The 18,883-nt window shown below is 41.6% G+C and overlaps 1 long non-coding RNA gene across 1 annotated transcript; it reads right to left on the bottom strand.

The window, feature by feature from the left end:
• Positions 1–15,470: 15,470 nt before the first annotated feature.
• Positions 15,471–16,135, bottom strand: LOC148027864 (uncharacterized). The gene is made up of 2 exons (XR_015692556.1): positions 15,977–16,135; positions 15,471–15,652 (listed from the first exon to the last, which is right to left on the bottom strand). It is a non-coding gene; the product is annotated as an uncharacterized LOC148027864 (long non-coding RNA).
• Between the last annotated feature and the right edge of the window lie 2,748 nt (positions 16,136–18,883).

The following is an 18,883-nucleotide window of genomic DNA, read 5'->3' as shown; positions in this document are numbered from 1 at the left end:
TCCAAATTCTTGTATTCCTTAGTATCCAACTTGTTCCAAGCTATCAAGATATCCACCTCAAAGGTACTTGTCAACCAATTTGATGCAAACATTTGCCTGAATTGTATCCATGTTGACAGTGCTCTACCTTGCATCAAAAGAGTGGACCACCGTTGCAATGCATTCCCCTTCAAAAAAGTGGCTGCTTCCAAATCTTTGAGGAATCGTTAAAGTTCCCCCTAAATAGGCTGCATCAAATTGCTAAATGAAAGTCAAAGCTTTCAGCCTATCTTGTGCACCACTAAAGACAGCTTTTCCACCCTTGCGGTCCCTATCTAACCATAGCATGAAAAATCATGCTACCACCAAAGTATCCTAGCTGCCCCATCATAGCATGCATGCTCAACTATCCAAAATCCATTGGATTGGCACTTCCATGATGGCCTTGCGTTTGCATTCCTTGCATAGCAATTGTTTTGCTTCATTAGCATCTTTAAGAGCTCCAACTAAAGACTTTGGCATTACCTTTGATACACCTTGCTATCCCAAAGGTGTGTAAGATGACTTCTTCTTCATGCCCTCATTGTCTTTCTTCGGAGTATTCAAAAATTAAGTGAATTGAGGATCCTTTGGCAATTCAACAAATAGATTCACTGTTGTCCTCATCCGATTCTTGAAGTGGTCATCAAATTCCTCTTCACTTTGCTGGTCATTAGCCTCGTTATGCCTTTAAGGCCCTATATCTTGCCCAATAGCAACATTTTCAGCTTCTTGTCCATCATGTAAGCCTTGTTCAAGATCAAGCATTGCATTTCCATCAAATCTAAGGATTAAGTGGTATTCCGACAATGGAACCATGAAACCAACCTTCCTTCTTGGAGAGGGTACTGATTCCCTCATCAAACACTTAATTACAGCAATCAGCAAATAAACATAAATTGAAATGCACACTTTACCTTGATAGTCTTGGACAATGGACACCCTACTAGCCCCAGAGCTGGTGCCCCTTTCAGCATTTCTTTAACTTAAATTGTCAATGGATTGATTACAAGCCAATATATCACTCTCCTTGGCTTATCCAAAAGCTATTTGCTGTTCCAACAATCAACCAACAAATTGGACAATTCACCTCTTGATTTTCACCCAGGACTTGCTCTAATTGGATCCCAACTGGCCAAATGCTGCCCCGAATTTACAATGGATGGTTGGGCATCTGAAATCCCTCACAAGACCACAAACTGCAAGTGCTGATTTCAGTGTACAATGCCTTCTGTTGGCACGGGTAAAGTCCCGGGTAAAGTCCCGAGCTGGCTACTAAACCCTAATTACTGCTGTAAATTAGGGTTTATAGCAAAGATCCTCCTGCTATCCACCAAATCTAGTTGAGATAAGCTGAAATCTCCAAACAATGGGCTTCTATAGGTGAGATAATGCCACACACACACACACACACACACACAGAGGATTCAGAATTTCACATGGGAAAACCCTTGAATCAGCCTACAGCCTGCACCAATCAGCATTAAATGCTATCGCTTGTTGTCTAGAGTCCTCCAATCTTCTCTTGCCTACATTAAATGCTGTCAACAGCAGTTCTTGGTGCTACAATTGCTATCACTTGCTGCTCCTAACCTCCTAGCTGCTGTCTACTGCCTCCAGTGGCTGAGAACAAGTCTGAAATCTCACCAACAGCACCCTCTCTCTCTTTCTTAGACTGAAAACTAACTAAATGGCTGAGGCCCAACCCCCAAAAACATTTTCTCAGTTTGCATGGGTATTTTTGCCAAGTAGCAACCTTCTAAAGCCAATTTTCAGCATTATGCAACTATTAAATTAATTTTCAAAATTAATTAATTTTGTAAATTAATTTCAATCCTTCTGACCCTACCCAAAATTAAATGCACCCATCCAAAATTAAATTGGCTAGGCCATTTGCAACCTGGAGTAGTCCCCAACCTCTATTGACCCTTAGATTGGCATTTATTAATTAATTAATACTAGTCTCTAATGTCACCATTGACACTGATTGGCTAAACAACTATCTTAGGATCAAAATTGACACCAACTGGCCACCAAAGCCTAGCTAGCATAACTTATCATAACTTTTTCCTTTGACACCGACTACATCCTCGAGGTCCTTAGCCTGTCCATCAAATAACTGCCATGTGCATCACATATACTAAACAACCTTGCACATTTGATTAATAACTTAGTCAAATGTTATTAGCAAGGTTAAAGCATCTCAAAATTTCACATCCCCGTGACAACAGCCTTAACTCATTAATAGTGCTGCATCGATTCCTATGACTCCCTGAGGTGATTTGTTACCGAATCTCTATCTGTCAGAGGGTATCATTGCCTATTTGTGGTGTTGGCAATTTACCTCTATTGTCTAACCATCCATCAAGCATCATTTTAGAGGCCCCACATGTTCCAAACTTGGGTCTCCATCTCCTCTCTGTTTATGGCCTTCTTAGACCTTGGAACCCACGTTATCTTCAATGAGCTCCTAGTTGTCAGGTACGAAAGGTACGAAAGGTACGGTACGATAAAATATAGTACTAAATGATACCTTATGATTTTAAAAGGTATGGTATGATATTAGTACGAAAAAAAAATTAAGATGACTTTTTAAATAACAAAACCCATACATCATTAAATTATAGATCATAGAATATATATTTAAAATGAAAATAGCCATTTCATTACAAAATAAGATGAATACATGAGGATGATCATCGCAGTCACATGGGCTGCGGAAAACATGTGATACAACTACAGTCTAGTATATCTGATACAAAAAAGAGAGAGACCTATGAATCTATGATGAGACATCACTATCATCATCATTAGAATCATCTGAGTGCTCATCAAGAGAGTTTGAAGATGACTCCTCATCATTAGATAATGAGACACACTCATACTCATCCTCACTGAATGAGGTTACCATCATCATCAAATGAAGGCTCCCTACGTGCCAATTGTGTAGGCAAGGGGGGGATGTTATTACGAGGCTTAGGATGTGAGCTACTAGAGCCCCACCTTACATATATTTGCAAGCCACTCGAACCACCCCTCCTCGATGATGGAGGGTGTCAAATGACCATGCCCCTACTACCACCTACTCGAACTCCTCACCCACGAGCACGCTCACTGTGAATGTCAGGAGTATCTACTACTATAAGCTCTCTATAGAGCTCTGCAAAAATCATATCCTCCTCGTCCACCTCCTGATGTATACTCGAAAGGGTGTCGCCTGTCAACTTGAATGTATCAACATTCACCTATACAATGCAATGATTGATGGAGCTTGACTCAGCTGAGAGTGAACGTGATGGATAACACACACAGAGAGTAGAGAGCAGTAGAAAGAAGAGTGAGCATGATACCTTTGATGTTCGGTACAAAGACTAGTGTACCTCTTTAGGTTTTAGATAGATATATATGAAAGTATAAATGTGCTAAGGGTGTGTTCACACCCATGCACATATAAAAGGCACGATGGCCCTTTATATAAAAGACATATAAAAGGCACGATGGCACAATCTCCCACCTAAAGGCAATGTGCCTTAAGAGGAGAAAAGAATCGGTTAAGTCTACGTATGTACAAAGCTGAAATACATATACCTATCCAACTCCCATCATCTGTTGGCAATGAGCAAACCGCTCTGCTAGTAGACCCTTCATGAGAAAATATGCAGGATTATTATCTATATGCACTTTGACAAGCTCAATGCTCTTGATGCCAAGTATATATCTAATGAAGTGATACTTCACCTGTATATACTTCGTCTTTGCATGAAAGACGGGATTCCATGCTAGCATGATAGCACTCTGACTATCACAATGGAGAATAGGTAACTCTATAATACCAAGCTCTCCCACCAAACGTAAAAGCCATAAAGCCTCCTTGCATACCTCAATGGCAGCCACATACTCTACCTCTGTAATAGACCATGCAACACACTTTTGTAGTCTGGAGATCCAAGAGACTACTCCTGTGAAGGTAAACACATACCCAGAAGTGGACTTTCTACAATCCGCATGACCAGCATAGTCTGCATCCGTAAAGCCAACAACAGATGCCTTCTGCTTTCCAAAGCAGATGCACAAATCCTTTGTGCCTTTGAGGTATCTCATAATATCTTTCACTGCTTCCCAATGCTTTTTACCAAGGTTTGCCATGTATCTACTAACCACTCCCACTGCAAAGACAATGTCAAGACGTGTACCAACCATAGCATACATCAAACTGCCAACAACTGAAGCATATGGCATCTTGGCCATTTCAACCTTCTCATCATCAGGTATAGGGTTGTCCTCTGCACTGAGTTTCACATATGGAGGCAATGGAACCCCGATTGTTCCCCCCCCCCTCCCCCTCCATATTGAAACACTACAAAACCTTAGAGATATACTCCTACTGAGATAGATAGAGTAATCCTTTTGATCTATCTCTAAGTATTCGCATGCCAAGAATGTGATTTGCATCACCAAGATCCTTCATGTCAAAGCTACCATGAAGACTTTGCTTCAATGAGTCCAAGGCATGAGTATCCCTGCCAACAATCAGCATGTCATCAACATACAAAACCAAGATAATCAGGCTGCTATCTGTTACCTTCTTGGTGTACAAGCAGTGATCCACTTGACTTCTATGAAAACCTTGAGACTGCATAAATATATCAAACTTATGATACCATTCTCTTGGTGCGGTGCTTGTTTCAGCCCATACAAACTCCTTTTGAGTTTACATACCATTTTCTCTTTCCCTTTTTCCAAAAACCCTTTAGGTTGTTGCATATATATGTCTTCATGCAGATCACCATGTAAGAATGCAATCTTTACATCCATCTATATGAGGTCCATATCTTCAACTGCAACCAAGCCCAAAATGGTTCTCAACGTAGTCATCTTGACTACAAGAGAGAAGATCTCATCAAAGTCAACTCCACATTCCTACTTGTACCCCTTCGCAACCAATCTTACTTTGTACTTTGGCGAGGAACCAGAAGTGACCATCTAGTAAACCCATTTGCATGGAAGGGTTTTCTACCCTTTAGGCAATTGCACCAAGTCCCAAGTGCCATTTTTCTCAAGAGATTCCATCTTTAGCAACATGGCTTTATACCATTTCTTGCTGTCTTGTCTATCCATTGCTTCCTTGAAGCAAGACGGTTCACCACAGTCTCGCAACATGATATAATCAGCCACATTGTTTGCATCAAGAACGAATCTATCAGGTTGTCTAGTAGCCCTATACGATCTTCTAACCCAATGACCATTGTTTGCTGGCTGTTAAGCATGCAAATTTCCATTTTCAGCTTGCTGTCTTGGCATTTCAGCCTGCAAATCAACATTAACAGCTTGATGTCCTGGCTGTTCCTACACATCCAGTGGCTCATCATTATGGGCAATGGCTGGCTGATCATTTCCAGCATTATTTTCTGCATTTGCAGGTTCATTTACAACAGGTATTTGCTGTTGTACAGCAGGCACATTTTGTTGTCCAAAATGTATTTCTTCCCGGAATACATCCCGACGGACGACCTCAATCTTTTCTGGCTGTTTATACATGCGATCTTCCCAAAAGATAACATCATTGCTGCGTATTGTTTTCATTTTCTCGGGATCCCATAATCTATAACCCATTTTACCCTCACCACCATATCCTAGGAAAATGCATTTATAGGACTTTGGGTGTTCTTCTTTACAAATGTGCACAAAAGCCTCACAGCCAAACACTTTCAGGTGAGTATATGAAGGTGGCTTGGCCGACCACGCTTCCTGAGGCATTCCCCCCCCCCCCCCCCTTTCCAAAGACCTATTCAATGACCGATTAATCAAGTGAACAGCTGTCATAACAGCCTTTGCCCAAAAGCCATGGGGTAATGCAGCATGAGACAGCATCGTATGGACCTTATCCTATATGGTCTAATTCATACGCTCTGCAACTCCATTTTGGGATGGATTATGAGGGGCAGTAAACTCCCTCTTTATCCCTTTGCTATCACAAAATGCCTGAAAGGCCTTGGACACATATTCCCCACCATTGTCAGAGCAAAGACACTTAAGTGTCTTATCAATCTGATTTTCAACCAATGCCAAGAATTTTTGAAACTTCTCAAGCACTTCAACCTTGCTACGAATAGGGTAAACCCATACCTTCCGTGTAGCATCATCGACAAAGATGACAGTATTTCTTTCCCCCTAAAGATAACCCTAGCATTTGACATACATTGAAATGTACTAACTCTAGAGGAGAAGATTTCAGCATAAGAGACTTCTTATGAGACGTATGTGTATGTTTACCATAAGCACGATGATCACAATGCTCAAAATCAGCATAATGGAGACAAAACAAGTAACCCAAACAAGAAAGCACTTTCATTCCAGTTTGACTCGTGTGTCCCAACCGGCCATGCCACAAAAACACTTAGCTGCTTAATCACGGCAACAACGTGGTCACGCACACTAGATATATGGAGAGGATACAAGGTATCACTTTTACAACCTCTGGCAATCACTCTAGATCCCTTACAGATCTTCAATTTCCCATCACCAAAGGTGGTATGAAATTCATCGTCATCTAGCTGCCCTGTGCTAATCAAGCTCTTCTTGAGCTAAGGTACATGCCGTACATGCTGAAGTGTGAAGATAGAACCATGCTGAAAATGCAATTGCACACTGCCAATACCTCCAATGTCACATGCATAGTTGTCCCCAAAATGAACAACACCATGTCGACCCCCTATATAGTCAGAAAACCACTCACGATGAGGGGTGACATGAAAGGAAGCACCTGAATCTAGAATCCAAGTGTGCATGTCATCATCCGTGTCTACAAGTAAAGCATGTGTACTAAAGTGTGAAGAGACAAAGAGTACATCATTCCCACTGTCACTGTCATGAGTGACTACATTCACCTCTTCAATTTTAACACTGCTCTTCTTAGGATGACTCTCTTTCTTCTCTTCCTTGCTATCATCTATCTTCTTGCCCTTTTCTTTCTCTTTTTTTCATTTGTAGCAATCACGTTTAAAGTGACCCTTCTTGCCACAATGATGGCATTCAACATCCTTACCACGTGATTTACTGTGTCCCTTGCTATCAGATTTGCCTTTCTGCTATGATCTTCCCCTAGTATGCAAAGCACTAGAAGACTTACTGGATGCATTGTTCTGCCGATCCATTTCTTCCATGAGTAGAGCACTCTCTACATCAGCATACAAAAGCATCGCATTAGAATTGCTCATAGCAGTCCTAAATGTATCCCAACTCTCTAGTAGAGTGCAAAGCAAGAATGTAGCCTTAAATGCTTCATCAATCTTGAACTCCAAGGTAACCAGCTGGCTGAAAATGAAATTAAACTCACTCAAGTGAGCAGACATTGTTGTACCCTCTTTCATATGCATCCATAAGCTTTTTCAACCAGTAAACTTTGCTTACGACACTCTTCTAGGCATAGAGTTCTTCCAGTCGAGTCCAAATAGCATTGGCAAAATCCAAACCTTCAATGTTAAACAGCAAGGCATCAGAAATCGATAGATCAATGGTTGAGCATGCAAGCTCATTTAACTCATCCCAGTCTTCCTATTCCATATTTGCGGGCTTTGCCCCTTTGGTCTTAATCGGCCTTGCCTGCTTCTTCTGCAACAAGATATTATAGCACTGTTTTTGCCAAACTACAAAGTTATGTGCTCCTTCAAGCTTCTTAATGTGCATAAGATGACTGCTGTCACTACTGCCAGCCATGATTTTCAGCCCAAATGTGACCGAAAAATTCAGCAAATGCAGGCCCAAACTATCACACAAGTGACCAAGGTACAAACAAGTACCAACCAACAATAAATGACCATGTAAAAGCAGAAATTTCAGATCTGCAAATAAATTTTCAGAAGCACTAAACATTGTGCTACAGCACTCCACAACTGATTACAACTGTTCCAAGGACAAATGCATCACATTACATGAGAAGTCCCAAATTTTAGCTGCAATTTCTGTGGCACATACACCCATGGGCACAAAATTTGACACGCACGGTCAAAAGCCCCAATATTTTTGTGCTCAAAGCATCAACCATACATCTGCACTGTCTCTGACATGCATAGAATAGGCCAATTTTGCCAAAATAGATCAATTTCAGCAAAATCCCCAATTTTTTCCAAGTGCTAGATGTCCAAATTGCATGGAATTAAACCCGCATGTACATAAAATGACCAAATGGCGCACAAATTTCCACCAAACAGCAAAAGTCCCAAATTGCATGGGGTCCAATGTGCATCATGTCAAGAAATTGGGTAAATTTCAGCCCAATTCTAGCATGTACATGAAAAGCCCCAAATGTCTGGTGTCCAAAAATTTCAATGAAATTGAAAATTTTTCGCTGAAATGTAAAAAGCCCCAAAATTCCCAGGCAAATGTGCACCGATTTGGCAATTTCTCAGTCAGATGGTCCAGTTCTACATTAAAGTCTCCAAATTTGGGAAAAGCCCCAATTTTTCAGGTCAGGCTTGCAAACTGTGCATGTGTGCGCGAACACCCAATTGTGGAAGGGGAACAAATTTGAAATATTAAAAAAAATGACAGAGATTTGAGTGCCGATTCATGACCCGTGGCCCATCTAGTCACGGATGACCTGTCGAACATGTCCCAGCCTGTCCCATCGGAGCACCCGCCATCACAGCCCGTCCCGTCCACCACCTGTTCCTAGTCACATACAGGTCCCGCATGACCCCCGTCAACCTATCGCCTATCGCCTACTCTCCAACAGCCTGCTTGAACTGTCATGCAATCTTCACTTGGCCCCCCGTCGACCGCACTAACCTTACACTAATTTGCACCTACTGAACACTGACTATACTGATGCCAACACCTCTCACTTGAGGTCGTCTAACTAGCTTGTGCCTGTCCAACTTCAAGAAGTGTGCACTCGGATCCAAGAGAGGAAGATGAGATTGGTAAGTGCTTGTTGAATTGGTGTGGAAGCATGGAGGAGAGGAGCACCTTTTGTAGATAAGAGAAGGATCAAAGTGCAAACAGTCAAAGAGGGGTCAACGGTCAAAGAGAGCTTTCAGTCTGGAAGGAATCCAAAGAGGGCTTGGGGGGGGGTGCATGGCTAGAAAAGGGGGTGGGATGAGGTATCCAAGGCTTCCCACCCCCCCCCAAAAACTGCCACGCAGGCAGGCGCAACGCGCAAGAGTAAAACCGGGGGCGCAGGGAACGCAGGACGCGCATGCGAGGTGGCCTAAATAGGCCCAAAGTATTGTATGAATCCGTACAGATACATAACGTACATCGTGCGAAGGTAACTATTATTGAGTTGGCCATCTTTGTTAAGGATTCTTCTACTTTCGCCACTTTTGTGACAAATTGACAGGAGAGTACTATCTGTGCTCCCTTCCCCTTCCATTGTGCAAGGTTCTCCAAGGTAGCTTTCTATTGTCGCATCTATTCTCGATTGTGCATCCTTTATCCCATAGGTCCATCCCATCCCCACCATCCTCTATAGTGGTTCCCTTATACCTCCCTATTAGCAATCCTGACAACTTATGTGTGAATCTGAGTTATGTCGGGCATAACTAAGTATATTATGCATTTTATTATGACATTTACGATGCTTATTTGGGGCATTTTATGCTAGCCAACCTACCCCTATTTTGGCATTGTTTTCTTCTATTTATACCGGGCTCCCTCCCCGTTTAGTCACATCACCTACAAGTTCTGTGGAGAGAGGTAGCTAGTGCTAGTGCCTATGAGCCAATGACTCACTATTGTATGCATCATTCTTGTGTTTGGTATATGCATTCCATTTCTCGAGCGTTCTTCTGAGTTCTCTTCTTTGCAATGTTCTTTTGTGTTTTTCTCTTTTATCCTTGTGTTCAGCAGTTTATTTCAGCATCTATTTATGCTTCCATTGCTACATCCACTTCTAACATGGTATCAGATTTGAAGATCTCCGTTGTGTGTGCTGATTTTTACTGATTACAGCTCTGCGACTTCCATCTGCTGACCAAGTGGCTGTCTGCTGCTGTTCGGTGACCAATTTCCAAGCAATTTCAACCATCAAACACCTGCATTTTGATGCAGCGCTCCTACAAGCTAGATTGATTGCATTTAATGCCATGTTGCCTACGTTTTTTAGTTTTTGACTCATTTAACAGGTAGCAACTGCATGTAATGCCTCTTTTGTCTATGTTTTGACCTACAATGTGAAGATATCCTAGGGTTTGCACTCACGAAAGACAACATGTACGACCAAGGCAAACACAAAGACTCAAGCAAAGACAAACCCTAAATGCAAAACGCAAAATGCAAAAACTCAAAACTCAAACACAAAGAGAAGAAACTCTAAAGTGAATGAATCATGTAAATGAATGTAAGAGTGTACAAAATGCCCAAGGGCAAAGCAATGTAGTGTCGGAGAGTGACCTCCACTGGAGATGTCGGAGAGTGACCTCCACTGGAGACGGATCCCAAGTGCTGCGACCACCAATCGAAGTGTCGAACTGCAAGAAACAGCAAATGCTAATCACAAAAGTGTCGGGAAATTGAGGCGACAATAGAAGAGATGTTTGTTGATGTAGACAACTTGCCGAAGAGCAAAAACACAGGGTACTACAACAATCGCCTAGTGGGAGAGATAGCAACAACACCTGTCGCCAAACACCAGATACTAGAAACGCAGGCAGATTAGATGCTATGATAACACAACAAATGGAGACTTCCAAACACTAGCGCGATGCATAGAAACAGGGAACGGCCGTTCCGGCCTGTAGGAACGGCCTAACGCGTTCCAAACCCTCCAAGGAGGTGAAACGGCCAGGGAACGTTCCTTGCCGTTCCCTGCCGTTCCCTGCCGTTCCCCTTGCCGTTCCCTGTTTGGAGCGGCCGTTCCAGGCCTGTTTACTGAAAATTGACATTTTCTTTGTTTTTTTTTTTTAAACTTGGGTCATAGTCCTTATTGTTTAATGTGCACACACTAATCTCTCTCTCTTTCTCTCTCGGGTTGAAGATTCAAAGTGTCAAGACAACCCACAATCTAATTAGGAGTCCATGCAAAGTTCAAATTTGATGCATTATCAACTCTTGCAAATTAGAATCAAATTTCAGCCGATCCTCAATTCCAAGGTAATTTCAAGGGAAATTGGGATAATTGGGGCAATTCAAGGCAATTTGGAGCTATGGGGGTAATCGAGTCAATGTTGGGACATTTGGGTCAATTTCATGCATTGACGGGTATTGGGGCAATTAGAGAGACATTCTTTGGGGCAGTTTGGGTCATGCAGGGCATATTTGGGGCACTTAAGACATGTGTCGTTCCCCCCGTTCCCGTTCCCCGACCTTGGACGTTCCCCCCGTTCCAGGGGGTCCCGTTCCCCGTTCCAGGTAACTATGGCGCAATGGCTGAAAACAAGCCGCCTAGGGCTGGATTGTGAAGAGGACGCAAGATCCGGACTTCTCTACTAGTCATCCTCTTCCTTAGACTTCATCTTCTTCAAACCTTGGGAAGGGCTTAGCAACCCCTCCTTCTTCTAGTTTATAGTATACGTGATATGGTCATCCCTCATGACTCTCCAGTGCCAAAGAGGAAGTGTGAGAAGGTGGTGAGGTGGGGCAAGTACACCTCATCTATACATATATACAGGTGCATAGGTTCTAGAGAGGGACTTCCCTGACACATTAACTGAAGTCTAGCAAGTTTAAATCTTGGAGTTGTGACTAACTTCTAGGTTCATGATGGGTTGTTTCTTGACAAAGAGCGAGATTGATTCCTAATCCGAGCTCACATGAGGGGACACTTTGGCGGTGGCCAAAGGCAAGGATTCTATGGTCACATATATTCAAAGGCATTTTGACAAGATGGTCTTATATGCTACTACGAGGCATTGTTGACAGACAAAGATTTGTTATACCGCCTCTCTATTTTAAAGAGCTTATACACTCGGCATCAAGTTCTCTCCGAGGCACCTTGGTGGTAGCATGATCACCCACTACTTGGGTATCCATGGTTCTAGTTTGGAAATTCTTTGTTGTATGGACTATGATTAGACTTTGTCATTGTATCTTAAATCTTTATATTGTATCAGATCACCCATAATCTGAGAGAGGATGTTAGCCGTCCAAACAGCTCATGTGTGAGTCTAAGTTATGCCTAGCATGACTAGGCATATTAGGCATTTTATTATGGCATTTATGATGCTTATTTAGGGCATTTTATGCTAGCCGACCAACATTGAATGTTGGCCGACCTACCCCTATTTTGGGGTTGTTTTATTCTATTTCTATTGGGCTCCCTCCTCATTCGAACATATCATCACCTACAAGAGAGGAAGCTGGTGCCAATGCCTACGAGCCAATGACTCACTGTTGTATGCATCATTCTCGTGTTTGATATATGGATTCCATTTCCCAAGCATTCTTCTGAGTTCTCTATTTCACACAAAAAATTAATAGTTCTAGTTTGGACAGCAAATAATAAATTCCAAAATGCATGTTTGATGCTTCGGGGATGCTATTTTGGTACTCGAATGGTATGGTTATGATTTTGGGATACTATCTGGATTGTTTAGATCTTGATTAGCTCAATTTTGTAGAGATTTATTGTTGTTATAACAGTTTGGGTACAAGCATACAATAGTGAGCTTCATGCTTTAAATGCCGATTGTGCCTACATGGTATTTCGAGTATAACTAACTGGAGTTTTCAAGAGCAATCTATTCGAGGCCTCTCTATCTCCCTTACCCTTTAGTGGCCTCCCATTTGATCAAATTTTTCTATGGAAAGGGGGCCTTGCTCCTTGGCTGGCATTCTTTATCAATGGACTTCATTGGCATTGGCACTCTTCCTGCCACCCTTGAATCCATTCTCCTTTGGCCTTTTGTCATATCCAAGATCTAAGAGGGGGTGTTAGCAATTGTGTGTGTCTTGTGCAATCATCTCTTGCCTATGAGCCTCAATCTGAGTCAAACAAGGGCATTAGAAGCTCTAAATTTGTCTTTGTCTCTCATATTATGTGCTTCAAGCAATTAAGGACACATTTGTGCATTTCTTTTTAGGCAGTTTTGGCTGTCCTAGACACCCTATTTTGGGCCTAGCCAACTTAAATACCAATTGTGGCCCTAGTTTGCCTATATATAGGTGGCCTACCCTCCCACTCACATTATCCATCATTGATCCTTCGTGATCAGTCAACCCTCCTCATTCTCTCATCCCCTTGCTACCATCTAGCGCCCACACTAACACACATAGTTGAGTGTTGGGGTAGACTATTACAGCCTTATACCTTCAACCATTGCAATCAAATTGTTCCTTCTCTCTCCTGCGTTCTCTCTTTGTCTCCTTCTTCTCTTCATGTTCACTTTCCTCTTTCTCTTGCACAATCTCATAGTTCCAACCTACATTTGGACCTAGACAGCTACCGCCAGTTGTTGCCATCACCATCACTTCCACCATTCTGCTATTCCAAACCTGGCATGTGTCATTGCTGCCTGCATTTTGCAGTCTACAGGCATCACCAACCTGCCACATCATCACTATAGGTTGCATTTGCAGATTTCATATCTTTTATTACATGTCTATCATTACTAATCCAACTGCATAGTGCTGCGTTTGCTGTTGCCAGACAGAGAATGTATGTTGCATTTTGAGATCCGTCAAAGTACAATACACTCTCCAACTTATACATTGTTCCCCACTCCTAGAGACATGAATTCAAGGGTCATTATTTCACCTTTGCATAGTGTGTTTGCTGCATTGAGCATCATATATATTCAATATTCATTCATTATCTTCTTCAATGTTCATTGTCTCTATGTTACCCTAACCTTCACTGTGTTCTTTATCAATCTATGCTTTGTCGTACAATTGTGTTTGCTAGCTGCACATGAGTATTTCTTTACACGCCCATCTGCTATTACTGGCCCTACTGCTGTCATTTCCATCTCCAAGACATCCATGCAACTATGTTTTTTGTCCAGTCCATTCCTAATGGCTGTGTTTTGATACCAGCTGCCTTCTCCACCTCTTAGTGGCTGTTGTTGCCATTTCCAGCCCTCGAAACTCTTGTGTTTTGACCTCCAACCTGCTAATCTGCTGTCTTCAGTTCTCTGCATCACATTTCTTCATCAACATTTGTGGTTTGCTGCACTCAAGATCTGTTTTCATTGGACAGCCTCCGCTCCCAGAGCTCCCTCAGTTGTATTTCTTCCCATGGGCCATCATCAGTCATTTCATTCTTCAATATCTTCTTCTTCTTTTGCCTTGTGGTCTAAGTTCACTATGTGTTAGTCCGTGTTCATAAATTCTCAATGTTTTATTCTGCAAACCCTGGCATATCTTTGCATCCCGAACTCTATATCTGCAGAGTACACTCCCTACCCAATCCAACAAATCTTCCTTCAGCCTCGTCCAATCAGAAGCAGCCTGCAAGCACCTTCTCCCTTTTCACTTCTCAAACCTTGAGCTCTTCAACCAGCTCAAGTCATTCATTATCAAAACACTAAGTCCTCACTATTGACTCACCATGTTTGGTGTGACACAAAGATAAAGATTGTGGTCACTACTACCTACAAATGATGTCAAGCCCTTTTACATTGATAGCCACATAAAAAAAGTCTGACCTGCCTCATGCTACCTCATGTGCATGCACTTCTACATTACCATGTCATTGAGCATACTACATTCTCCCCCACTAGAACTACAGTTCTCAGCTGCACTACACCCATCCAAATCCATGAACGTGCAAACACCCTCTTGAAGACTACTACAAGGCTCTAGAACTAGAACTACAATTCTCCCCCACTAGAACTTCAGCTCTCCTCGGCTGCATTACACCCATCTACATCCACAAACGTGCAAACAGCCACTTGAAGACTACTACAATGCTCTAGCCCATGAGAAATGATACTTGAACTTCTCATTATTAATTCTCTCTAAAAGTCTCCTCATTCTTGAGTTCATATCAATGCCACCAAAGGAGTCAATGATGACCAGAGCACCAACCAAAATACCTAATCACATTGAGGAAGCAACTCCAGTGATCACACAGGTCCAAGCAACTATAAAATCCAAGAGCCCCATCCCCATGTGACATCATAAAATAAATGCCACAAAGAAGCCTCTGACCCACCAATTGAAAATAGCACCATTGGCCAACCATCTCTACATCATCCTATTGAGGTTTGCTCTCAATAAATGCCTAAGTTACCCCACAGCTGACTCTCTCATGATTCACCAGCTCATGCAACTATCCTTTTGGCATCACAAACTCAATACTTTCAACTAGCCCTTATATTCTGGTTATTATTTACTTCCAACACATTTTCTCTCTGGAGGTTGGTGCTTGAAGAATCTCCTCTTTGATTGTTCTGCTATAATCCTTATATCACTAGCTGTGGAACTTTTACAAATCTATAGAAATTGGAATCTCACCTCTTTCCCAAAAGTGTGCAAAACAGACCCACGTTGAAAATTTGTTAACCTCAAGGTACATGGTCAAAAGTAAATTACGTCAGATCAGTACTCACTGGTGTGGCAGATGATGCTGGAGCTTTAGAAGGTTTGATTTTAGTGGCAAGCTCTTCTTGTTTGTTCTTGGGACCAACATTTGGACTTGCAGCTGGCTTTTTTGCACTCAGCTTCTCCCAGATGGCATCAATTTGAGCTTTTTTATCTGATCACAACAAAGAACAAGAAAACTCAATTGTTTTCTAAGCAATGCACAACTCAAATTTGAGGCACATATGCAACCTGATGAATATATTCCAAATAACGAATGTATAATTGAAGAAGAGTTTAGCACAGACAACCTACAATGAGAAATTCTCTAGAACAATCATCTGTACAGGAAAGCGAGAATGGAGAAGCAAAGCAAAGCTGCATTGGGCCAAGGCTCGTCAGAGGGTCTGTCATGGATTTCTTCGCCAGAACACCTCCACGTTGACGCGTATAACGGGTAAATTCCAAAATGCTAAATGGAATGAATGCTAGACAATACCTTGATCCATAAGGAGCGACGACGATGGCGGCTGCAGTTGCTGCTGCAAGTGGCATGAAGGAAACGGACGGGGAGCCCCCGCGGGTGTGGTGTTTCGGGGGCCGGGGGGGCGTTTGAGTGTTCGCGAGTGTCCTTACCAGCCTTCGTTTCTGCTCCGGTGAATTCCGAACCAAACTATTAATTCGTCACATTAAATATTTATTTTTCAAAAAGCCAACACAAAGATGGAGCTCCCATAAAGATGGCATGTTGTCTAGCTGAGTTCAAATCTAAGGGATGGACAAGCCTTGATTCGCCTCACCCGCATGGGAGGTCTTGGCACCTTAAATATCTGTCGTATTTTTTAAAATATATATATAAACTATGATCTGAACACTGTGGTGACTTGTCTTGATTGCACTGACGAATTTTAGAATGTGTTCAAATAGACGGATTGACATGGGTCTCAACTTAAGTGGGCCAACCAAACTTTACAATATAAAATCTAAAGCCAAATTTTTCATCTTGTCTTTTGGCCTGCCCAACATGGATGAGTTTTAGCTATGGAGTTTTGGAGCAAGATCTTCTCATCGGCACCTTACCTTCGTGAATGTACATCAACATTATCAAGACTCTCTACATATGGTGAAGGATCTCACCTACTTTATAAATCTGTAATTGTTCAACATCGCTACATCACACCCTTTATTATCTTCGACTCTGCATATGATGAAGGCTCTCACCTACTTTATAAATCTGTAAATGTCCAAAATCACTGCATCGCAATTTTTATGATCTTCGACTATAACCTACAGGTACCATGTGCGTGCGTGCGTGCGCGCGCGCACATATGCTTAGCTCTTCAAAATAGAAACAAAATCAAATAAAGCTTGCCACAAATATTGGCTCTGTACAAAACTAGAATTGACATGCACGCTTTAATAAACACAAGTTAAATTAATTATGCATGCTTCAATCCAACTTCATGTATATGAGGAATTAACTTGCGTCAAACTAGCTCCAAAGTGGTAAACTAGGGCCTTTACATCCAAGTCTATTACTGGAAAAACTAAGGAGGCAAATCATACTTCTTGGTGCCGTATTACTTTCTAAATGTGCTCTTCCATATCTATTTCCTTGGCTTTACCTATAAACTTATCCCAAGCATCCCATTTGGCTTTGCCTTTGGAGTCGAGCATTTCAATCTAACTTGTATTATAATCACTAAATGTGGCTTGCTTGTACAATCTATAAGGAATCAACTTGTCTTCATTGCTAGTGGACTTTGGTAGACCTGGAGCATATTTGGCAACTTTCTCAAAATCCTCATGGAGACCCATGTGGTTGCTAATAATTAATGCATGGATATAGTGGATCGGTAATTGTATATGCAAGATCATCCTTTTTTTTGTGGAGAAGTTTGATTTAATGAATTAAATGTATTTGCACAAGGCCTTTTGGCCAATTGAGCACACTCAAAGACAAACAGCAAACACACATGGATCTAAAAGGCTACTAAAACACAATGCTATGAGAATAGAAAGGGATCACAAAGTAAGCACAATCGAGGTGGTGAAAATGAATCCATCCCATACAATGGTCCCCTCTGAGGACCACACCGACCAAAACCATGGAAATAATTTGCCATAATAACAATCCTTGAACATGGTCCATGTGACCATGGATATTGGATGCCAAATCAAAAATAAAAGCTTTGTGTGTTTACCAAATGTGCTAATGGCTAGTGCAATACAAAAAATTAAAAAGACATGGATGTTATACTTGTAAAGTGGCCATGGATGATATCTTGCCCAGAATGCAAGAATGGATGATTGTCCATTGATGTGTCACATAAGTCCATACTTGGGAAATAAAATCCCAAGGTTGTCTAAAATTTGGACAACATAGAGAAAGATAAATAGGAGTTTCGTCACATGTAGTATAGAAGATAGATCTACCACTGGAGATCTTGTGACCATATAGAATATCTCATGTGCGAAGACCACCCATGATAGGAAGCTCCATATAAAAACTTTCCCTAGAGGAAGCTTAGCCCTCCATCATTGTAGCAACCAATTGCACCAATTAGGTTTACTATCATGAGTAGACCAAACTTTATTTGCTTTCTCAATCATCCATCTCTTATCCTCAACCATTTTATGATAAAACCAATTTGTTGATTGTTTCAAAAAATCATCTGCTTTCGCAAAAGCCTGGTCTAGCCATGAGGATAAAGGATGAAATACAAGCAAAGAGGATCTTGAAGATGTTCCTCCAAGTTCAACCAAATCAACCTCTAACCTCGAGGCATCTGAAAATATTGACAAATATAGTATAATTAATAAACTTGACCAATAATGATGGCATCCTATTTAGTCCTCAAACTGAATCGTACCATCCTACTAAACTTATGATGCTTCATGTGCTTATCAGGCCATGTGAGATGTCAATTTTCCCAATAAAAGCTAGTCCAAAGATGATGTTGTGCACATAAGTCTTGTAACAAGGCCAGCTACCCCATAAGTCCAATAAGGTAGCACCACCCAAATGATTTGGTGCAGTAACATGTTGCAAGAGACCCATACCTAACTCAAACCAATTCCTTGATTTTTCCATAGCATAAAACGGATGGGCTAAACTTATGATGCTTCATGTGCTTATCAGGCCATGTGAGATGTCAATTTTTCCAATACAAGCCAATCCAAAGATGATGTTGTGCACATAAGTCTTGTAACAAGGCCAGCTACCACATGTCTAATAAGGTAGCACCACCCAAATGATTTGGTGTAGTAACATGTTGCAAGAGACCCATACCTAACTCAAACAAATTCCTTGCTTTTTCCATAGCATAAAACGGATAGGCTACACCAATTCTTGCAATGACTTTTGTATCCAAGGAAGCAAAAGCAATAAAAAGGACATTATACT

The sequence above is a fragment of the Lygodium microphyllum genome, chromosome 12 (assembly GCF_053477565.2).
Source record: "Lygodium microphyllum isolate KBCC chromosome 12, Lygodium_microphyllum_v1.1.10, whole genome shotgun sequence".
Lineage (NCBI taxonomy): Eukaryota > Viridiplantae > Streptophyta > Polypodiopsida > Schizaeales > Lygodiaceae > Lygodium > Lygodium microphyllum.
Note: the sequence above shows the minus strand (reverse complement) of the source record. Positions and strands in the feature narration are given on the sequence as shown.